Genomic DNA, 26,841 nt, shown 5'->3' on the forward strand with positions numbered 1-26,841 from the left:
TAGAACGGAGGTCACATGCTGGACAGTAGGATAGTAATATGTTTTGTAATGCAGGGCATTTTTTTAGATGATGAATGAGTTTGTGTGCTGTATTCAGTTGTGAATATGTTAGACAGTTGTGCAGTTCAAGCCAGTTTAATCACTTTAAGCTAAGACAATGGTGGGTCCTTTGAGGGAGACTGGTGGCAAATTTAGCTATTTTATTGCAGCAGGAGGTATGTTTCTTTGAGTATTGTTTATGTTTGTTAGGATAGGAGCTGCATATGAGAGAGTTGTCAGTAAGAAGCTGGTGGCTAGAGTTTTTCTTGTAGTATCTATAAGGAATCCACTGACTCTATGGGTCTATATTAGAACACCGAACTTTCAAAATTTCGAGTGTTCTAATATTGACCCGTTTTCAGCGAACACTGAAAATACAGAAGAAACAGAAAACTGAATTTTTTCCTAGGGAAAAAATTTGGTTGTCCGTTTCTTTTGCTTCGGTATTTTCAGCGCTGTGGTGGAAAGTTACGGGTCGGGTTCAGGTAAGTGTGCGATTGTGTGGACGTGAGGGTTAGGGCGGGTTAGGTGAGTTAGGGTTAGGGCGCGGGTCAGGTAAGTGTGCGATTGTGTGGACGTGAGGGTTAGGGCGGGGTAGGTGAGTTAGGGTTAGGGCACGGGTGAGGTGATTGTGCGATAGTGACGGACCTTAGGGTTAGGGTTAAAGTAAGTGGGTGCTCCGGTTTCCTCCCACATCTCAAAGACATGCTGTAGGTGGATTGGACACTCTACATTGACCCTAGGTGTGAATGTGTGTGTGTGTGTGCCTTCTGTGGAAGGTTGGGCGCCGGGCTGGCAACTCAACACCGTAAAACTCCACTGCCAATCATGAGTGGACAGGTGATCCGCTGTGGCGACCCCTAACCGGGAACAAGCCGAAAGAAGAATAACTTTTATTTATTTTTATTTATTTATTTATTTTAGATTGTTTACTAGGTGTAATTTTTATTTATTTTTATTTATTTATTTATTTTAGATTGTTTACCAGGTGTAATTTTTATTTATTTTTATTTATTTATTTATTTATTTTAGATTGTTTACCAGGAGTAATTGTTATTTATTTTTATTTATTTATTTATTTATTTATTTTAGCTTGCTTACTGGGATAGTACACTAATCACTTTAGACCATTTGCAGGCACAGCCCGGGTGAAGATTTTCTTAAAAAAAGAATATGGAGCAAATTTCCAAACACAGGGCAATCACAGAAGGTAGATAATCCCATTTGTTTTCTAGTAGGACATTTGACAGTAAATAAATGGGGACCCCTGGACTTAGAGTGCTTAGAAATGCAGAAAGAACTGAAGGTAAAATAGGAGTTTTTCTTTGTGTATGTGCCTTAAAACAGTAAATGGCAAACGTGACTTGTGAGATATAGCTGTTTTCCTTGTTTCATCCAGTTTACACTCTACAGATACCATACAGGAAACACTGGCAGAGGAAAACAATCAAACATGGAGAAGCAGGATGGTAATGTGGTAAATGTCATACTGATAAGCAGATGACATCATAATTCTGCACAACAACATTACAGCTAGCAAGACTGGAATCAGTGTGGCTATTTTACATCATCGCTATTTACTGATGTCAGAAGGCAAAATTACCTTCATTGAAGGATATTAAAACACTGTCTGCTAATGGTCCTTTCACATGTACAGAAAAAGATAAAATTGGATAACTTTACAAGGCAGAACTGTCACCTCTCAGGGTTGGTTTGGAAGACCATTAGCAGTTAGTACAGATGTTTAAGGCTCCAAGCCGTTAATGAGCTGCTTTCTGTAACCCAAGGTACAGGGTTTGATTCCTTCCACCTTCACTTTGCCAGCTGTGTGACCCTTAGCAAGTCACTTAACCAGACAGTGCTCCCAGGTAACTCCTGAAAGGGGACACGTGTCCAGTGGGTTTACCTGGTTAACAAATATTTAAGATAATATAAGACTCTAAGCTTACATGACTTGCTTAGTGCTGCACAATACATAGATGGAATTTGAAGAAAACTAAATTCAAGACTACAGGATAAAGCTTGTTAACTGTTCTTAGATTCAATCCTCTGCACTAAACAGCCAGATGCCAGACTCTGAGAGAAACTGCCAGTAATAGATGCCCAGCTATAAACAATCCCCTCCACTGACTTCCATTACATCACACTATTTGTATCATGATGTAAACCAAAAATACAATCATGTCAGTTGTAAAATTTGCATTTTGCTCATAATTGTTGCTACATCTATTAATTGCTACTGTATAGTTTTTATATATTGCTATTTTCTGTTTTGTTTTAATATGTACAGCTCTGTTCTCTTTTTTTGTGAATTATTTCACCAGGGCAGTACCTGCAAATGATCAGTTTTGATCAGTGTATCACCCCAGTAAAAAAATGTAAAATAAAATAAAATAAAATCAATAAAATAATTTCAGTGTATGAAGAAAATGACTACACAAATAATTGCATATTATACATTTATTGCCATAACACTGAACCACACTTTCTTAATTTTCTAGTTTAAATCAAATTAAATTAACAGCTTGGAAACCATATCAACAGGAAAAAAATATTTTTACAGGCTTCCTTATAAAACCAAATTAAAACTGAACAGTAATTAAGTGCTTCTCATCTGATTTATCATCCATGAACTGAACACAACTGCAAAATTTATAAATATTTCTACCTTAAATGATGAAATCAGTTGGGTAAATTTAGTTTTATACTGATTAATAGTTTCATGATATTATGCAATATGCCATATAAATCTGCCAACAAGCAATCTGGAGTGAGTCATGCAGTCACATAAGTTCTAAAATAATTCCTTTTGTCCCACCTACACTGTTTCCTCAGATTGCTTTCCAGTATGGAAGCACCAAACTGCATTTCTTTTTTTATTTCCGTCCCATACTGAACAGTGACAATAAAAGATGTTTGCAGGCATTTCAACCCCCAGACTTCATGTGCTGAAATGGGAGCCATAATTCTAGAAGGCAGTGACAAACATTCACGTAAGATCTCAAATGCTTACTGAAGGAATGGAAAGGTACTTGCTTAACAGATCATTACTTTGCTGTTAAATCTCTGTATATGATGTCAGCTGGAAATGTCAGCCTTCCTTATGACATCTCATACGGCTGTTCTATTACACTGATGCCGGTGAGAGCAACATCTTTTGAACATCTCAAAGCTTGGTAATAGTACAGACAGCTTAACTCTTTCTGTTCTGATCTGTTAAGAAAGTATTCAGTGTGGAGCTCAGGGATGCTATGAAATTAATTTATTTTCACTCGTTGCATGGATTAAGTACATATTTTAGCATTAGTTCCTATGATGAATCAGTAACACAACCTATATTTAAACCCCAAAGGTCAAGACATTCATTAAAGTCTTTAAGACTGACTTATACATACTGAATAATATTATAAATGTCATTTCTGGATTTTTGAAATCTGCAACTATAATTGCATTAAACAGTAAAATATTTTGCTCTGTTACCATGGCTGATGTTTGAATAATCCATACGATCATTATTATTATTTTATGTAATGGTTTGTGCCTTTACCTCATGTAGCTCACTATAGTTTGATCTGTAAATATTTTTCACGTGTTCTTGAATTTAAATGTCAGCTTGTTCTCTGTAGAGGCCATGGGACTCAGAAAAAAATGACATAATGTATGCTGGGCTAAAGGAAAATGGATCATGTATGTGGTTTATTTATGATTTTGCTGTACTACAAAAGGAACAGATAATACTCACAGGTAGTTCAGATGATTTAATCTCTGGTTTGCCACTTTTGTTTGCTGTCCACATATTCAAGATCTTTTTTGCTAAAATTCTCACAGGTAATTTAGCTTTGCTGAAATGAACAGCCATTTGTTTAGACTGTTGTCTGTAAAATATATATATTATTACATGAATGCACAGCATACAGAGTAAACAGAGCACAAATATATTAACAGAAATTCATAAACTGTGAAACTATTAGGAACAAAAATTAGCAGCTGACAAAGAGAGCATAGGACATAAACTCGACTGTAAATCCCTCCTACAAAAAGATAACAGTGTGCACCATACCCTGAATGAGGTGTTTATAAATGTAATTAGCCAGTCAAGTATCCATAAATGAATGTTCTATATTCCTTCTCAACAGTGTATTCCATGCCACATTTTTCATAAGGTAAAAATAAATTGTCCATGACACCCCCCCCCTTCTAAATGCACAAAAAATAGCTCAGTGATTTTCCATGAGGTTATTAGTAGCAATATGACATTAACGTTTCTTACACCAGTCTCATCTGTACTACTGATAGCTGGCACCATGGTATTACAAGTGAAAAGCCAACTTAAAAAAAGCAAATATCCAACAAGACAAAATTTACAGCGGCAAGTTATAGCAAGCAGTAAAACAATTAAATTGCTATTTACAAAGATTACTCTCAGCTAGAGCGTCTTCTGCGTGGAGACATGCGTGAATGGGCGTACCTTCGTTGAAGGTTGTGCGTCAGGTCTGGCAAGCCGGTACGTAAAAATCAACTGCCAATCATTAGCAGACCGGAGTTCCGCTGTGGCGACCCCTAACCGGGAAAAGCCGAAAGACACAACAACTTTCTATACATGTTAAATATTGCAGCATACATGCCAATTATAATTTGCCAAAATGTGTATCAGGGAAACTAAAGTGATCACCATGAAATGAGTGCAAATAAGAACAAATATTTTTGTATAAAACCCAGAGAAACTAGGTTTCTAAGTTCCTAGCTGTAGCTTGCCAATGCTGAATAAAAAGAAAACGTTTCTTACTTTACAGATTTTTTCTACCATGAGAATTTGTAGCATACAAAAGTGTATCTATAATCATTGAAACATTTACAAAAATCTATAATTAACAATGGAATCTCTCCATGTTAAAGGTGAAAAAGAATGCAGAGAAAATGTTCTTCTTGTTTTACGTCAGAAACACGAGTTCCTAGTCTTATTGTAGTTGTTGTTTGAATGTACGCTAGTTTTGTGAAAATGCTTTTGTATTTTAATTATAGTTAGATCTTGGCTCAGTAATTTAGTAGGGTGAGACTTTTCTTATGACATATTTCATGTTTGCTCATGTCAGGATTACTTTACTTATTGGCTAACTCTAGTAGCATTATTGTTAAGTAATATTTCTTTTAAGAAGTACAAATGGATAAAGCAAGTTAACCCACCTTTTGATCCCAGGACTGCTATCCAGACCTATCACAATACTGCTTCTGGAATGAGATACGTGTAGGACCAATTGCAGGACTGCTTCTGGAATGAGAGACATTTAAGGTCTATCACAGGACTGCTTCTGGAATGTAAGATATGTAAGACCTATCACAGTACTGATTCTAGGTTAACTGGCATTTAGATCTATTACAAGACTGAAATGGGGCTGAGCAGTGCTTAGACCTGTTGGAGTGGTTCTAGATCAAGAGGTATATAGGATCTATTTCACAAATATTTATAGGCTGTGAGGCACTTAAGAGCTGTCCCATTTCTGATTCTGGGCTCAGGTGCCTTTAAGATCTATTGAAGGGTTATTCTGGACTGGGAGATACTTAAGACCTATCCTATGTCTGTTCTCCTGAAAAGCACTTAGGATTTATCGCACAGCTAATACTGGACTTAGATGTACTTAATACCAAGCCCATCTCAGATTCTGAGATTAAAGGTACTTAAGGTCAATCCCATTTCTGATTTTAAGCTGAGGAACACTTAAGGTTCATCCCCAGGCAGATTTAAGGCTGAAAATACTTAAAAATATATATGCCAAGGCTGAATGTTAGATAGCAGATACATGGGGCCTATCACAGTGCTAATTCTGGACTGTTAGATATTTGGGGCCTATCTCAGTGCTAACTCTGAGATGATAACTTACATATCCTAGTAAGACTTGTACTATCTTGCTAGACGTTGTATGGCATCATTTGCCTTTTCAAACTTATGAATATTTGGTAAAGGAGAATATTGTTTTTTTTTTCTATAATCAAATGTAAGCTCTCACTTGCAAAAGAGTCCATGATAAAATGGCATATGGCTACAAAGGATTATTTCCAGAACCACAAATGGTACCTGTTGTTTGTATTACGAGAGAAGAAAATGACAGTCTCCAAGTTGTTGCTATAGTCATTCTCTGAGTAATTAAGTAAGGTTTTCTAACAAAGAGTCTAAGATACCCTACAATGAGGTACAGTGGTAGACATGGTCATATATTTTAGCTATTCAGATCTGTTGCATGAGCTCTGATTTTCATTTAAAGCATACAGTGATCATCCCAACAGCATTCTCTGCCATAATTTGAAAATACAAGGCAATTATCTACCATTTTTTGGAATGTGTCACAACTTTCTGGTCATAAGCTAAAGCCTTTTTGTAGTCATCAAAGTATCACCAGCACATCCTTAGATCTAATAACTAGAGTTCAGTAAAGGCCCTGAAGTGAAAATAAACAGGATGTGACTCCTAGCTCTGCTGTAGAGTGGTTCATTAGATAAAATATGAGCTGGAAAGACCTCTTTTAACTTTGAAAATAGGAATTGAGAATAAGAGGAAATATTGAATCATTTTTGTACTCACACTATGGGTAGATAAATATCTATAGATGAATAAAACAAAATATTTATGATTTGCCGTGAAAACCTGACCATTTCTGAGTAGAAACATGTAACCACATTCTGAACATGAGATACATTCTTTATTTCATCCTGAGACATATAATTCTTGATCATTACTGTATCAATACACACCATGCCTTGTACCTATAGTGTAACACTACACACCACGCCTTGTACCTATAGACGATCATTACATACCAGGCCTTATACCTATAGTGTATCATTACATAGCAGGCCATGTACGTATGGTGTATCATTACATACCACGTCTAGTACCTTATAGTGAATCATTACATACCACGCCTTGTACCTATAGTGAATCATTACATACCAGGCCTTGTACCTATGGTGTATTATTACATACCAGGCCTTGTACCTATAGTGTATCATTACATACCAGGGCTTCTACCTATAGTGTATCATTAAATACCAGGCCTTGTACCTATAATGTAACACTGGACACCATGCAATTTGACTTTGTATATCATTACATACCAGGTCATGTACTTTCAGTGTATCACCATACATCATGCACTGTGACTCTGGTATTTCATTACACATACCATATCTTGTACCTATAGTGTATCATTACAGTAGGCCTTGTAACTATAGTATATCATTACACACCAGGTCTTGTACCTATAGTGCATCATAACATACCAGGCCTTGCATCAGTAGTGTATCATTACATACCAGGCCTTGTACCTATAGTGTGTCATTACATACCAGGCTATGTACCTATAGTGTATCATTACATACCAGGCCTTGTACCTATGGTGTATCATAACATACCAGGCCTTGTACCTATGGTGTATCATTACATACCAGGCCTTGTACCTATGGTGTATCATTACATACCAGGCCTTGTACCTATAGTGTATCATTACACACCAGGCCTTGTACTTATAGTGTATCAGTACATACCAGGCCTTGTACATACAGTGTATCATTACATACCAGGCCTTGCACCTATAGTGTATCATTACATAGCAGACCTTGCACCTATAATGTCTCATTACATAGCAGGCCTTGGACATATACTGTATCATAACATAGCAGGCCTTGTACCTATAGTGTATCATTACATACCAGGCCTTGTACCTATAGTGTATCATTATATACCAGGCCTTGTACCTAGCATATATCATTACATACCAGACCTTGTACCTATGGTGTATCATTACACACAACCCCTAGTACATATAGTGAATAATTACATACCAGGCCTTGGACCCAGAGTGAATCATTACATAACAGGCCATGTACCTATAATGCATCATTACATAGCAGGCCTTCTACCTATAGTGTATCATTACATACCAGGCCTTGTACCTATAGTGTATCATTACATACCAGGCCTTGCACCTATACTGTATCACTACATACCAGGTCTTGTACCTATAGCATATCATTACATAGCAGGCCTTGTACATATAATGTATCATTACATAGCAGGCCTTGTAGTATAGTGTATCATTACATAACAGGCCTTGTGCCTGTAGTTTATTATTACATACCAGGTCTTGTAACAGCAGTGTATCATTACATACCAGGCCTTGTACATGTAGTGTATAATGGCATACCAGGCCTTGTACCTGTAGTGTTTCATTACATACCAGGCCTTGTACCTATGGTGTATCATTACATACCAGGCCTTGTACCTATGGTGTATCATTACATACATGGCCTTGTACCTATGGTATATCATTACACACCAGGCCTTGTAACTATAGTGTATCATTACATACCAGGCCTTGTACATATTGTGCATCATTACATCATTACATACCCAGGCCTTGTACCTATGGTTTATCATTACATACCAGGCCTTGTACATATTGTGCATCATTACATCATTACATACCCAGGCCTTGTACCTATGGTGTATCATTGCACACCATGACATGTACCTATAGTGTATCATTACATAGCAGGCCTTGTACCTATAGTGCATCATTACATACCAGGCCTTGTACATATTGTGCATCATTACATCATTACATACCCAGGCCTTGTACCTATGGTGTATCATTGCACACCATGACATGTACCTATAGTGTATCATTACATAGCAGGCCTTGTACCTATAGTGCATCATTGCATACCAGACCTTGTACCTATAGTGTATCATTACATAGCAGGCTTTGTACGTATCATATATCATAACATAGCAGGCCATGTACCTATGGTGTATCATTACATACCAGGCCTTCTCCCTATAGTGTACCATTACATACCAGGCCTTGTACCTATAGTGTATCATTATATAGCAGGCCTTGTAGCTATGGAGTATCAATACACACCAGGCCTTGTACCTATAGTGTGTCATTACATACCAGGCCATGAACCTATAGTATATCATTACATACCAGGCCTTGTACCTATGGTGCATCATTACATTCCAAGCCTTGTACCTATGGTGTATCATTACATACCAGGCCTTGTACATATGGTGTATCATTACATACCAGGCCTTGTACCTATGGTGTATCATTACACACCAGGCCTTGTACCTATAGTGTATCATTACACACCAGGCCTTGTACTTATAGTGTATCAATACATACCAGGCCTTGTACCTATAGTGTATCATTACATACCAGACCTAGCACCTATAGTGTATCATTACATAGCAGGCCTTGTACATATACTGTATCATAACATAGCAGGCCTTGTACCTATAGTGTTTCATTATATACCAGGCCTTGTACCTATCATATATCATTACATACCAGACCATGTACCTATGGTGTATCATTACACACCTCCCCTAGTACAAATAGTGAATAATTACATACCAGACCTTGGACATACAGTGTATCATTACATACCAGGCCTTGCACCTATAGTGTATCATTACATAGCAGACCTTGCACCTATAATGTCTCATTACATAGCAGGCCTTGGACATATACTGTATCATAACATAGCAGGCCTTGTACCTATAGTATATCATTACATACCAGGCCTTGTACCTAGGGTATCACATTATATACCAGGCCTTGTACCTATGTTGTATTATTACATACCAGGCCTTGCAACAATAGTGTATCATTACACACCAGGACTTGTAATTATAGTGTATCATTTCATACCAGGCCTTGTACCTATAGAGTATCATTACACACCAGGCCTTGTACCTATAATGTATCATTACATACCAGGCCTTGTACCTATAGTGTATAATTACATACCAGGCCTTGTACCTATAGTGTTTCATTACATAAAAGGCCTTGTACCTGTAGTGCATCATTACGTACCAGGCTTTCTACCTATAATGTATCATTACATACCAGGCCTTGTACCTATAGTGTATCATTACATACCAGGCCTTGTACCTACGGTATCACATTATATACCAGGCCTTGTAGCTATGTTGTATTATTACATACCAGGCCTTGTACCTATAGTGTATAATTACATACCAGGCCTTGTATCTATAGTGTATCATTACATAAAAGGCCTTGTACCTGTAGTGTATCATTACATACCAGGCCTTGTATCTATGGTGTATCATCACATACCAAGCCTTGTACCTATGGTGTATCATTACATACCAGGCCTTATACCTGTGGTGTATCATTACATACCAGGCCTTGTACCTATGGTGTATCATTACACACCAGGCCTTGTACCTATAGTGTATCATTACACACCAGGCCTTGTACTTGTAGTGTATCAGTACATACAAGGCCTTGTACCTGTAGTGTATCATTACATACCAGGCCTTGCACCAATAGTGTATCATTACATAGCAGGCCTTGTACATATACTGTATCATAACATAGCAGGCCTTGTACCTATAGTTTATCATTACATACCAGGCCTTGTACCTATACTGTATCATTATACACCAGGCCTTGTACCTATGGTGTATCATTACAAACCAGGCCTTGCACCTATGGTGTATTATTGCATACCAGACCTTGTACCAGTAGTGTATTATTACACACCAGGCCTTGTACTTATAGTGTATCATTTCATATCAGGTCCTGTACCTATAGAGTATCATTACAAACCAGTTATTTTACCTATAGTATATCATTACATACCAGGCCTTGTACCTATAGTGCATAATTACATACCAGGCCTTGTACCTATAGTGTATCATTACATAAAAGGCATTGTGCCTGTAGTGTATCATTATGTACCAGGCTTTCTACCTGTAGTGTATCATTATATGCCAGTCCTTGTACCTGTAGTGTATCATTACATACCAGGCCTTGTACATGTAGTGTATCATTACATACCAGGTCTTGTACCTGTAGTGTATTACATACCAGGCCTTGTACCTGTAGGGTATCATTACATACCAGGCCTTGTACCTATGGTGTATCATTATATACCAGGCCTTGTACCTATGGTGTATCAATACACACCAGGCCTTGTACCTATAGTGTAGTTGCACACCAGGCCTTGCACCTATAGTGTATCATTACATACCAGGCCTTGTACCTATAGCGTATCATTACATACCAGGCCTTGTACCTGTGGTGTATCATTACATACTGGGCCTTGTACCTCTGGTGTATCTTTACATACCAGTCCTTGTACCTATGGTATATCATTACATAGCAAGCCCTGTACCTATAATGTATTGTTACATACCAGGCCTTCTACATATAGTGTATCATTACATACCAGGTCTTGTACCTATAGAGTATCATGACATACGAGGCATTGTACCTATGGTATATCATTACATACCAGGCTTGTGACTATAGTGTACCACTGGACAGCACGCAGTGTGACCTTGTATGTCATTACATTCCACGCCTTGTATCTATACTGTATCACTGGACACCATACAGTGTGACTTTGTATGTCATTACATAACAGGTCATGTAATTTAAGGACACCTCTATACATCATGACTGTAACTATAGTATATCATTACACACCACACATTGTACCTATAGGGTATCATTACATACCAAGCCTTGTACCTATGGAGAATCAATACACTCCATGCCTTGTACCCATAGTGTATCATTACGTACCAGGCCTTGTACCTATAGTGTATCATTAGATAGCAGGCCTTGTACCTATAATGTATCATTAGATAGCAGGCCTTGTACCTATAATGTATCATTACATATGAGGCCTTGAACCTATCGTGAATCATTACATACCAGGCCTTGTACCTATTGTGTATCATTACATACCAGGCCTTGTACCTGTCGTGAATCATTACATTCCAGGCCTTGTACCTATAGTGTATCATTACATACCAGGCCTTGCACCTATACTATATCACTACATTCCAGGTCTTGTACCTATAGCATATCACTACATAGCAGGCCTTGTACATATAGTGTATCATTACATAGCAGGCCTTGTAGTATAGTGTATCATTACATACCATGCCTTGTACCTATAGTGTATCTCTGGACACCACGCACTGTGAATTTGTATGTCATTACATACCAGGACATGTACTTTAAGTGCATATCTATATATCAAGTGCTGTGACTCTAGTATATCATTACACATCACACCTTGTACCTACAGTGTGTCATTACATACCATGCCTTGTACGTATAGTGTATCATTACATACCAGGCCTTGTACCTGTAGTGTATCATTACATATCAGGCCTTGTACCTATAGTGTATCATTATATACTAGGTTTTGAACCTGTAGTGTATCATTACATACCATGCCTTGTATCTATAGTGTATCATTACATACCAGGCCTTGTACCTGTAGTTTATCATTACATACCAGGTCTTGTAACAGTAGTGTATCATTACATACCAGCTCTTGTACATGTAGTGTATAATGACATACCAGGCCTTGTACCTGTAGTGTTTCATTACATACCAGGCCTTGTACCTATGGTGTATCATTACATACCAGGCCTTGTACCTATGGTGTATCATTGCATACATGACCTTGTACCTATGGTGTATATCATTACACACCAAGCCTTGTAACTATAGTGTATCATTACACACCAGGCCTTGCACCTATAGTGTATCATTACATACCGGGCCTTGTACCTATAGTGTATCATTACATACCAGGCCTTGTACCTATTGTGCATCATTACATCATTACATACCAGGCCTTGTACCTATGGTGTATCATTACACACCATGACTTGTACCTATAATGTATCATTACATAGCACGCCTTGTACCTATTGTGCATCATTACATACCAGACCTTGTACCTACAGTGTATCATTACATAGCAGGCCTTGTAGGTATAGTGTATAATTATATAGCAGGCCTTGTACCGATAGTGTATCATTCCTAGAATTGATAAACTCAAATGCTATGGAACAACTTGTTACCACTCCCACAAGAGGGGAAAACATACTGGACCTGATCATCACCAACTTGGGGACTGGTAAGATCAAACCATAAACTAATCTCACTGGATATTCACATCCTGACCCCACCGCCTGCCGAGAAAACCACAGTGAAAAACGTCTCTAAAGCAAATTTCACACTCCTCAAAACCGAGGTGGAATCCTTCAAAGCCCCTGGGCCTGTGGAAAATACGGCCCAGACCGCAGAATCCTTTATAAACGCATTCTATGAACACCTTCAGAAATGCATCGATCATGCAATCCCTTCTATGAACACCTTCAGAAATGCATCGATCATGCAATCCCAAATAAAACCAAGACCCAATCCTCCAAAGGAAGATGTCCTGTCTGGTGGACCCCAGCCATAAACAAACTATACAATAGAAGGAGGAAGCTACTACATGATAGAGCAAAATCCCAAAAAGGGAAGGCATCTCTGATCAGTATTAGCAAAAAACTACGGGCACTCATAAAATCGTCTAAGGCCAGCTTCAAGAGTAAAATTGCACAGGACACTAAGGATAATCACAAGGCTTTCTTTAGTTATGTTAGGAACCTGGGTGGGAATTCCCAGATATGCTCAGAATTAGTCCAAAATGACAAAAAATACACCGAACCCACAGACATTGCCAACATCCTAGCTGACAGGTTCAGCGCAAAGTCCCCCCCCCACCAAAAGGGCAAATATCTATCCCAGCAGAGTGCTGCCCCCCTGACATCTCAGATGCTCAGATACTAGCCGCCCTCTCCAAAGCAAAAAACACAGCATCAATGCGACCAGACGGTGTCCCAGGCTGCGTCCTACATGAACTCCAAGAAGAGCTAAACCCAAACATAAAACTACTATTTAATCTCAGCCTTACAACAGGATATCTACCCAAAGAGTGGCGTACAGCAACAGTGATCCCTCTTCACAAAGGTGGTGCCTCAATGGATCCTGGAAACTATCGCCCCATAAGCCTGACTAGCTTGGTCTGCAAAGCTATAGAAAGGATCATCATGGACCTCATAAATAAAGATATTGGGGACCTACCAACACTGGATCCTACCCAGTTCGGCTTTGTTAAGGGCAGATCCTACCTCTTAACCCTGGTTGATTTCTTTGAAACAGTCACCAAGGCCATTGACGAGGGGAAGGTGGTCCACACAGCCTACCTGGACCTCGCAAAAGCCTTCGATACAATACCCCACTCGGGCATTATAGATAAGCTCACCAGCAGCTTAAATATAAACCCCTATGTCACTAGATGGGTTGCAAACTGGCTCAAGGACAGAACCCACATTGTTCGAATTGCTGGAAGCATGTCAGACTCCAAACCAGTTACAAGTGTCGACCCACAAGGCTCAGTCCTGGGACCTCTCTTGTTCAGTATATATTTCTCGGAGGTACAGGCAAACACGGAAGGACTGTGGCTGACCAAGTTCGCAGATGACTGCAAACTGGGTGCCATAATCGACTCTCCAGACGACACAAGCATCCTCCAAAAGGGCCTCATAGAAACAGACAACTGGTGCCAGAGCCATGGCCTCAAGCTAAATGCCAAAAAGTGTATAGTCATCCCCTTTGGCAAAAACAAAGTGCCCACAAAGTACCACATAGGTGGTAATCCATTAAGTACAGAAGAAGTAATTAGGGACCTGAGGACCCAAGTTGATAGTAATCTTTCTTTTGACAACCATGTGGCCAAAGTGGTTAGAAAAACATTTAATATAGCCCACCTAATCATGAAGGGATTCACATCTAGATCAGGGGAGGTCATCATGCCTCTTTACTCATCCCTCATCAGGCCCATAATTGAGTACCATGCCCCTTTTGGGATGTACTTTACCAGACACCTGCAGCAACTGGAAAGACCCCAAAAGTACCTCACCAAGAGGATCAAAGGTCTCAAACAGATTCCATATGCTGCCTGGTTAAAGAAACTCCAGCTCTACTCAATGGCATACCGCCTGCTCAGAAGCGATCTGTGCCTGACGTATAAAGCCATGTCCAACCCGGAATTAATGGAAATGCTGCACCTCAGAATATCCAAATCCCATCGAGCTCGTTCGAGACTTGAACCTCAGCACTGAAATAAATAGGACATGCTGGAGGGACAGATTCATAACCCAGAGGCTCCCTTCACTCCGGAATAAAATCCCAGTCCAGGTTAGGCAGAGTCCCCCATTGACTCTCTTCAAGAGGAATCTTGATGAGTGGATGGGAGATCGTAGGTTTACCCCAGGTATCACTTCTGTGTCACTGTTAGACAGAGGCACAATATACTAACCTCAAAAAAGGGCATAGCAAAATTAATTTAAAATGGGTGGCAAAAGCCAAACAAAATCTGGCTAGGCTTATAAATGCCCTAGGGCAGATAGCCTAGTATGAACCTATGAACCTATTACATAGCAGGCCTTGTACGCATCGTATATCATAACATCGTAGGCCATGTACCTATGGTGCATCATTACATACCAGGCCTTGTCCCTATAGTGTACCGTTACATACCAGGCCTTGTACCTATAGTGTATCATTACATAGCAGGCCTTGTAGCTATGATGTATCATTACACACCAGGCCTTGTATCTATAGTGTGTCATTACATACCAGGCCATGTAACTATAGTATATCATTACATACCATGCCTTGTACCTATGGTGTATCATTACATACCAGGCCTTGTACCTATGGTGTATCATTACATTCCAAGCCTTGTACCTATGGTGTATCATTACATACCAGGCCTTGTACATATCGTATATAATTACATACCAGACCTTGTACCTATGGTGTATCATTACACACCACCCCTAGTACATATAGTGTATAATTACATACCAGGCCTTGGACCCAGATTGTATCATTACATACCAGGCCTTGTACCTACAGTGTATCATTACATACAAGGCCATGTACCTATGGTGAATCATTACAAACCAGGCCTTGCACCTATGGTGTATTATTACATACCAGGCCTTGTACCTATGGTGTATCATTACATACCAGGCCTTGTACCTATGGTGTATCATTACATACCAGGCCTTGTACCTATGGTGTATCATTACATACCAGGCCTTGTACATATTGTATATAATTACATACCAGACCTTGTACCTATGGTGTATCATTACACACCATCCCTAGTACATATAGTGTATAATTACATACCAGGCCTTGGACCCAGATTGTATCATTACATACCAGGCCTTGTACCTATAGTGTATCATTACATAGCAGGCCTTCTACCTACAGTGTATCATTACATACCAGGCCTTGTACCTATGGTGAATCATTACAAACCAGGCCTTGCACCTATGGTGTATTATTACATACCAGGCCTTGTACCAATAGTGTATTATTACACACCAGGCCTTGTACTTATAGTGTATCATTTCTACCAGGTCTTGTACCTACAGAGTATCATTATGCACCAGGCCTTGTACCTATAGTGTATCATTACATACCAGACCTTGTACCTATAATGTATAATTACATACCAGGCCTTGTACCTATAGTGTATCATTACATAAAAGGCCTTGTACCTGTAGTGTATCATTACGTACCAGGCTTTTTACCTGTAGTGTATCATTACATACCAGTCCTTGTACCTGGATTGTATCATTACATACCAGGCCTTGTACCTGTAGTGTATCATTACATACCAGGCCTTGTACCTGTAGTGTATTACATACCAGGCCTTGTACCTGTAGGGTATCATTACATACCAGGCCTTCTACCTATGGTGTATCATTACATACCAGGCATGTACCTGTAGTGTATCATTACATACCAGGCCTTGTACCTATGGTGTATCATTACATACCAGGCCTTGTACCTATGGTGTATCATTACGCACCAGGCCTTGTACCTATAGTGTAATTACACACCAGGCCTTGCACCTATAGTGAATCATTACATACCAAGCCTTGTACCTATGGTGTATCATTACATACCAGGCCTTGTACCTATGGTGTATCATTACATACCAGTCCTTGTACCTATGGTGCATCATTACATAGCAGGCCCTGTACCTATAGTGTATCATTAAATACCAGGCCTTCTACATATAGTGTATCATTACATACCAGGCCATGTACCTATAGTGCATCATGACATACCAAGCCTTGTACCCATGGTATATCATTACATATAAGGCCTTGTACCTATGGTGTATCATTACATACCAGGCTTGTACCTATAGTGTAACACTGGACAGCATGCAGTGTGACTTTGTATGTCATTACATACCACACCTTGTATCTATACTGTATCACTGGACACCATACAGTGTGACTTTGTATGTCATTACATAGCAGGTCATGTAATTTAAGGACACCTCTATACATGATGACTGTGACTCTAGTATATCATTACACACCACACATTGTACCTATAGGGTATCGTTACATACCAAGCCTTGTACCTATGGAGAATCATTACACTCCATGCCTTGTACCCATAGTGTATCATTACGTACCAGGCCTTGTACCTATAGTGTATCATTAGATAGCAGGCCTTGTACCTATAGTGTATCATTACATACGAGGCCTTGAACCTATCATGAATCATTACATACCAGGCCTTGTACCTATAGTGTATCATTACATTCCAGGCCTTGAACCTATTGTGAATCAATACATACCAGGCCTTGTACCTATAGTGTATCATTACGTAGCAGGCCTTCTACCTATAGTGTATCATTACATACCAGGCCTTGTACCTATGGTGAATCATTACAAACCAGGCCTTGCACCTATGGTGTATTATTACATACCAGGCCTTGTACCAATAGTGCATTATTACACACCAGGCCTTGTACTTATAGTGTATCATTTCATACCAAGTCTTGTACCTATAGAGTATCATTACACACCAGGCCTTGAACCTATAGTGTATCATTACATACCAGACCTTGTACCTATAATGTATAATTACATACCAGGCCTTGTACCTATAGTGTATCATTACATAAAAGGCATTGTACCTGTAGTGTATCATTACGTACCAGGCTTTTTACCTGTAGTGTATCATTACATACCAGTCCTTGTACCTGTAGTGTATCATTACATACCAGGCCTTGTACCTGTACTGTATCATTACATACCAGGCCTTGTACCTGTAGTGTATTACATACCAGGCCTTGTACCTGTAGGGTATCATTACATACCAGGCCTTGTACCTATGGTGTATCATTACATACCAGGCCTTGTACCTATGGTGTATCATTACACATCAGGCCTTGTACCTATAGTGTAATTACACGGGTCCATATGACTTGGTCGACTGTTTATTTGGTCGACAGTTCATTTGATCGACAAGCATTTGCCCCCCTTCCCCAATGTTGTGCGACCCTGGAGTTGATATATATAGTTGGGGGGTGTGGGGGGCACAGCCCCCCACATTGGGGGGTATGGGGAGCGAAGCCCCCCACCTAAAATGCTTGTTGATCAAATGAACTGACGACCAAATAAACAGTCGACCATATGAACTGTCGACCAAGTCATGTGGACCCAATTACACACCAGGCCTTGCACCTATAGTGTATCATTACATACCAGGCCTTGTACCTATGGTGTATCATTACATACCAGGCCTTGTACCTATGGTGTATCATTACATAGCAGGCCCTGTACCTATAGTGTATCATTACATACCAGGCTTTCTACATATAGTGTATCATTACATACCAGGCCATGTACCTATAGTGTATCATGACATACCAAGCCTTGTACCTATGGTATATCATTACATATAAGGCCTTGTACCTATGGTGTATCATTACATACCAGGCTTGTACCTATAGTGTAACACTGGACAGCACGCAGTGTGACTTTGTATGTCATTACATACCACACCTTGTATCTATACTGTATCACTGGACACCATACAGTGCGACTTTGTATGTCATTACATAGCAGGTCATGTAATTTAAGGACACCTCTATACATCATGACTGTGACTCTAGTATATCATTACACACCACACATTGTACCTATAGGGTATCGTTACATACCAAGACTTGTACCTATGGAGAATCAATACACTCCATGCCTTGTACCCATAGTGTATCATTACGTACCAGGCCTTGTACCTATAGTGTATCATTAGATAGCAGGCCTTGTACCTATAGTGTATCATTACATACGAGGCCTTGAACCTATCGTGAATAATTACATACCAGGCCTTGTACCTATAGTGTATCATTACATTCCAGGCCTTGAACCTATAGTGCATCATTACATACCAGGCCTTGCACCTATACTGTATCACTACATACCAGGTCTTGTACCTATAGCATATCATTACATAGCAGGCCTTGTACATATAGTGTCTCATTACATAGCAGGCTTTGTAGTATAGTGTATCATTACATACCATGCCTTGTACCTATAGTGTATCACTGGACACCACGCACTGTGAATTTGTATGTCATTACATACCAGGACATGTACTTTAAGTACATATCTATACATCATGCACTGTGACTCTAGTATATCATTACACATCACACCTTGTACCTACAGTGTGTCATTACATACCATGCCTTGTATGTATAGTGTATCATTACATACCAGGCCTTGTACCTGTAGTGTATCTTTACATATCAGGCCTTGTACCTATAGTGTATCATTATATACCAGGCCTTGTACCTGTAGTTTACCATTACATACCGGATCTTGTAACAGTAGTGTATCATTACATAATAGGCCTTGTACGTGTAGTGTATAATGACATACCAGGCCTTTACCTGTAGTGTTTCATTACATTCCAGGCCTTGTACCTATGGTGTATCATTACATACCAGGCCTTGTACCTATGGTGTATCATTACATACATGGCCTTGTACCTATGGTGTATCATTACAAACCAGGCCTTGTAACAATAGTGAATCATTACACACCAGGCCTTGCACCTATAGTGTATCATTACATACCAGGTATTATACCTGCGGTGTATCATTACATACCAGTCCTTGTACCTATGGTGTATCATTACATAGCAGGCCCCTTACCTATAGTGTATCATTACATACCAGGCCTTCTACATATAGTGTATCATTACATACCAGGCCATGTACCTATAGTGTATCATGACATACCAGGCCTTGTACCTATGGTGTATCATTACATATCAGGCCTTGCACCTATGGTGTATCATTACATACCAGCCTTGTACCTATAGTGTAACACTGGACAGCACGCAGTGTGACTTTGTATGTCATTACATACCATGCCTTGTATCTATACTGTATCACTGGACACCATACAGTGTGACTTTGTATGTCATTACATACCAGGTCATGTAATTTAAGGACATCTCTATACATCATGATTGTGACTCTAGTATATCATTACACACCACACATTGTACCTATAGGGTATCATTACATACCAAGCCTTGTACCTATGGAGTATCATTACACTCCATGCCTTGTACCCATAGTCTATCATTACATACCAGGCCTTTTATCTATAGTGTATCATTAGACAGGCCTTGTACCTATAGTGTATCATTACATATGAGGCCTTGAACCTATCGTGAATCATTACATACCAGGCCTTGTACCTATAGTGCATCATTACATTCCAGGCCTTGAACCTATCATGAATCATTACATACCAGGCCTTGTACCTATAATGTATCATTACATACCAGGCCTTGCACCTATACTGTATCACTACATACCAGGTCTTGTACCTATAGCATATCATTACATAGCAGGCCTTGTACATATAGTGTATCATTACATAGCAGGCTTTGTAGTATAGTGTATCATTACATACCATGCCTTGTACGTATAGTATATCACTGGACACCACGCACTGTGAATTTGTATGTCATTACATACCATGACATGTACTTTAAGTGCATATCTATACATCATGCACTGTGACTCTAGTATATCATTACACATCACACCTTGTACCTACAGTGTGTCATTACATACCATACCTTGTACGTATAGTGTATCATTACATATCAGGCCTTGTACCTGTAGTGTATCATTACATATCAGGCCTTGTACCTATAGTGTATCATTATATACCAGGCCTTGCACCTGTAGTTTACCATTACATACCAGGTCTTGTAACAGTAGTGTATCATTACATACCAGGCCTTGTACATGTAGTGTATAATGACATACCAGGCCTTGTACCTCTAGTGTTTCATTACATACCAGTCCTTGTACCTATGGTGTATCATTACATACCAGGCCTTGTAACTATAGTGTATCATTACACACCAGGCCTTGCACCTATAGTGTATCATTACATACCAGGCCTTGCACCTATAGTGTATCATTACATACCAGGCCTTGTACCTATTGTGCATCATTACATCATCACATACCAGGCCTTGTACCTATGGTGCATTATTACACACCATGACTTGTAACTATAGTGTATCATTACATAGCAGGCCTTGTACCTATAGTGCATCATTACATAGCAGGCCTTGTACGTATCATATATCATAACATAGCAGGCTATGTACCTATGGTGTATCATTACATACCAGGCCTTGTCCCTGTAGTGTACCATTACATACCAGGCCTTGTACCTATAGTGTATCATCACATAGCAGGACTTCTAGCTATGGTGTATCATTACACACCAGGCCTTGTACCTATAGTGTGTCATTACATACCAGGCCTTGTACCTATGGTGTATCATTACATTCCAAGTATTGTACCTATGGTGTATCATTACATACCAGGCCTTGTACCTATGGTGTATCATTACATACCAGGCCTTGTACCTATAGTGTATCATTACACACCAGGCCTTGTACTTATAGTGTATCAGTACATACCAGGCCTTGTACCTATAGAGTATCATTACATACCAGGCCTTCCAGCTATAGTGTATCATTACATAGGAGACCTTGCACCTATAGTCTATCATTACATAGCAGGCCTTGTACATATACTGTATCATAACATAGCAGGCCTTGTACCTATAGTGTTTCATTATATACCAGGCCTTGTACCTATCATATTTCATTACATACCAGACCTTGTACCTATGGTGTATCATTACATACCACCCCTAGTACATATAGTGAATAATTATGTACCAGGCCTTGGACCCAGAGTTAATCATTACATACCAGGCCTTGTACCTATAATGTATCATTACATAGCAGGCCTTCTACCTATAGTGTATCACATTATATACCAGGCCTTGTACCTATGTTGTATTATTACATACCAAGCCTTGCACCAATAGTGTATCATTACACACCAGGCCTTGTAATTATAGTGTATCATTTCATACCAGGCCTTGTACCTGTAGAGTATCATTACACACTAGGCCTTGTACCTATAGTATATCATTACATACCAGGCCTTGTACCTACGGTATCACATTATATACCAGGCCTTGTACCTATGTTGTATTATTACATACCAGGCCTTGTACCTATAGTGTATAATTACATACCAGGCCTTGTACCTATAGTGTATCATTACATAAAAGTCCTTGTACCTGTAATGCATCATTACGTACCAGGCTTTGTACCTGTAGTGTATCATTACAGACCCGGTCTTGTACCTGTAGTGTATCATTACATACCAGGCCTTGTAACTGTAGGGTATCATTACATACCAGGCCTTGTACCTGTAGTGTATTACATACCAGGCCTTGTACCTGTAGGGTATAATTACATACCAGGCCTTGTACCTATGGTGTATCATTACATACCAGGCCTTGCACCAATAGTGTATCATTACACACCAGGCCTTGTACTTATAGTGTATCATTACATACCAGGCCTTGTACCTATAATGTATCATTACATACCAGGCTTTGTACCTATAGTGTATAATTACATACAGGCCTTGTACCTATAGTGTATCATTACATAAAAGGCCTTGTACCTGGAGTGCATCATTACGTACCAGGCTTTGTACCTGTTGTGTATCATTACATAGCAGGCCTCCTACCTATAGTGTATCATTGCATACCAGGCCTTGTACCTATAGTGTATCATTACATACCAGGCCTTGTACCTACGGTATCACATTATATACCAGGCCGTGTACCTATGTTGTATTATTACATACCACGCCTTGTACCTATAGTGTATAATTACATACCAGGCCTTGTATCTATAGTGTAAAGTTGACCTGTGTGTTGAGAGACAGCCTTACAACACTATCTGCAAATATATAGAGCTGAGTATATTTTTCTGTATTATTCTGTATTATAGAGCGAAATTGTTGCTTAGATATCTGTTGTCTTGGTGTTCTGCAAATATACAGAGATCAGTATATATTTTTTTGATTTTATAATTTGCAATCTGATTCCTCACATCTCTGTTGAAATTTTCCCCACCCCCTCCTCTCCCTGTTCTTGGTTGTAGTTTAAATTTGGTGGCTTTTGCAGTGCCCGCCCACTGTAGATTTGATCTAGGACACTCCCCCAGTACCATCTCTTTACCGCATTCTACCTAATAAACCCTTTCTGCACTTGCTTTTAGTCCTTTTTAATTTAATTACATTTTTTCAAACTGTGTGTGGACTAATATTGCTACATACTAAAGTGTGCCAGCTTGCACTGCATGTGAATTGTTTTTACTACTGTTTTTGCTACTTTTCTGAAAAAAAAAATTGTAACCCTGTTTCCTACCTTTTTTTGTAATTAGTGTTCGAGATACAGATTTGCTGTATCCAGGACTATTTGTAAGCTTCTGAGCCCCCAGGGCTTTCTGTGTTGGAGGGATGCCTTCTAGCTTATCAGTGTGAGTGGTAAGCACTTGGTAACCTGTCTACCACATAAGGAGTGGTTCTGGCCCAGAATTTGTAGTTATTGGCCATTTGGGCAGTCTTCCATCTCTCTCAACTTTCTGATTTGAAGGCCTGCATTTGCACTTGTTTCTGTCATGTAACTCCTGGGCCCATCTCATTTGCTCACTCAAAAAAAAAAAAATCTGCTTTTACTGTATTTGTGTTTCTTTCTACTTTATTTTGCTTTTGCATCATCTTAAAAGTACTCAGTTGCATTTATTACTGCTTGGTGTAACTCATCCTAAACCTTTTAGTTTAAGCACTTGGGCTTCAGACCAGTTGTTTTACATTAGGAAGGTTTGTGGTCTGCACTGCAGTGGCAGGACAGGTAGCTTACATCCTTCTAAGTTGGGAACTGCTGATTGAGGGCTCAATGTCTGTTATTCTAAAAGTGTATTAATTCTGTTTTAATCACTTGGGCTTCAGGCCAGTTATTTTACATTAAAAGGGTTCGTGGTCTGCACTCTTATGGGAGGAGAAGCTGGACTCTGCCCTTCTAGCTGGGAATTTCTGGTTAAAGGCTTATAGTGCCTGCATATTTAAACTGCTTCTTACTGAAATTGGTACACCTTGTTTGCTGTAGCATAGACTAGATCCAGGCCTGCTGAATCTAGCTTTGTTTGAATAACTTGAGCACTAATCCAGGCATTCTTTAAAATATTCAATTGTATTTATTACTGCTTGGTAGTAACTTGATTAAAGTGTAGCTATCATTCTAAGTCTTTTGGATTAAGCACTTGGGCTTCAGACCAGTTGTTTTACATTAGGAAGGTTTGTGGCCTGCACTGTGGTGGCAGGACAGGTAGCTTACATCCTTCTAAGTTGGGAACTGCTGATTGAGGGCGCAGTGTCTGTTATTCTAAAAGTGCATTATTTCTGGTTTAAGCACTTGGGCTTCAGGCCAGTTGTTTTACATTAAGAAGGTTTGTGGTCTGCACTGTAGGGGCAGAACAGGTAGCTTACATCCTTCTAAGTTGGGAACTGCTGATTGAGGGCTCAGTGTCTGTTATTCTAAAAGTGTATTAATTCTGGTTTAAGCACTTGGGCTTCAGGCCAGTTATTTTACATTAAAAGGGTTCGTGGTCTGCACTCTTGTGGGAGGAGAGGCTGGACTCTGCCCTTCTGAGCTGGGAATTTCTGGTTAAAGTCTTATAGTGCCTGCATATTTGAACTACTTCTTACTGAAATTGGTAAACCTTGTTTGCTGTAGCATAGACTAGATCCAGGCCTGCTGAATCTAGCTTTGTTTGTATAACTTGAGCACTAATCCAGGCATTCTTTAAAGTATTCAATTGTATCTATTACTGCTTGGTAGTAACTTGATTAAAAGTGTAGCTATTATTCTAAGTCTTTTGGATTAAGCACTTGGGCTTCAGACCAGTTGTTTTACATTAGGAAGGTTTATGGCCTGCACTGTGGTGGCAGGACAGGTAGCTTACATCCTTCTAAGTTGTGAACTGCTGATTGAGGGCTCAGTGTCTGTTATTCTAAAAGTATATTAGTTCAGGTTTAAGCACTTGGGCTTCAGGCCAGTTATTTTACATTAAGAAGGTTCGTGGTCTGCACTCTTGTGGGAGGAGAGGCTGGACTCTGCCCTTCTGAGCTGGGAATTTCTGGTTAAAGGCTTATAGTGCCTGCATATTTGAACTGTTTCTTACTGAAATTGGTACACCTTGTTTGCTGTAGCATAGACTAGATCCAGGCCTGCTGAATCTAGCTTTATTTGTATGCTTATTTTTTGTTTGCTTGTTATGTCCCTGAAATGCTAATTCCACCTAAAATGTGGCTTTTCAGCGCTTCTGTGGATCCCTAGTGATATCTGCATTGCTTACTGTACTTATTTCCTTGTTTCACTTGAAGGAAAGTTACTGTTTGTTGTTTTTGCATTTAAGTTACCTGTAACACATTGCATTTAAGTTACCTGGCACTTGCTCACTAAAGCAATTATATAAATCAGCACTAAAATATTAAAAGGACTACAGCCTCACAAACTCCCCTTGAGTACCTCATTCCCCATTGGCCCTTTTTTTTCAATTATAAAGGAATTCCCAATACTATTCTAGCATGTACAAAGGTCAGTTGTCAATCTCCTCTCCGGTCCAGCTGGTGAATCTGGGAATCTTGAGGCAATGTTACAACTGCCTCATGTACACAGACAACCCTCTCCTCCTCCCAACAAATTCCAACACATGTGAGAAATGCAACCATATAGCCAAACTGGAGGCTAAGCTCTCTCAACTCAGTACTGGCAAAACCAGTCAGGAGGAGAAGGAAACCACACTCACTACAATTCCAGTCTCATATAGACCTACCATGACAGCAAACCAAACACATAAACACACAAAAACATACTCAGAGGCTCTAAATAAAAATCTGCCTAAGCAGCAGAGACCTCCAAAGCAGACACCAAAGCAACCACTACCCCAAAACAAAACACGTGCAGCACATAGCTCACAAAGCCAGTGTGCCGAACAGTCACAGCCCTTAAGGCTAAACAACACACCTGATACACTTGTAATAGGTGACTCTATCGTCAGGCACACTGACGTCCCGCTCACAAGGCTGAATAAGGAGAAGGTCACGGTGAGCTGTCTGTCGGGTGCTAGGATCCACCACATAACACAAGCACTCAGGTCACTCCAAGGCAAGTACAAATATGACTCAGTCATTGTCCATGCTGGTGTGAATGACCTGAGATGTACCTCTCTGGATTACATGAAAAGAGACATAGAGGAGCTATATGAGCATGTAGCCCAGGCCAGTATGACCCTGACCTTGAGTAGCATCTTACTCTCACCAAGAATTATGCCACAATATGAAGACAAGATGATCAATTTCAACAACTGGCTTAAGTATTGGTGTCATTCAAAGGGGATCCAATGCCTGTCAGCCTGGGATGACATGCTTGACAAGCCACGATACTTCATTAGGGACGGCTTGCACCTGTCACCCCTGGGCTTTCGGATATTGGCAAAGGCTCTTGCTACCCCATAGTGCCTTTTTTAGACAAGGCTCAAAAGACAAACCCACCTCCATAGGTATCACAAGGGATAAGAAACTAAGAGTAATGCTACTCAACACCAGAAGTCTAAACCTCAA

This window comes from Protopterus annectens, chromosome 4.part0, assembly GCF_019279795.1.
Source record: "Protopterus annectens isolate FY-2018-M chromosome 4.part0, PAN1.0, whole genome shotgun sequence".
Lineage (NCBI taxonomy): Eukaryota > Metazoa > Chordata > Ceratodontiformes > Protopteridae > Protopterus > Protopterus annectens.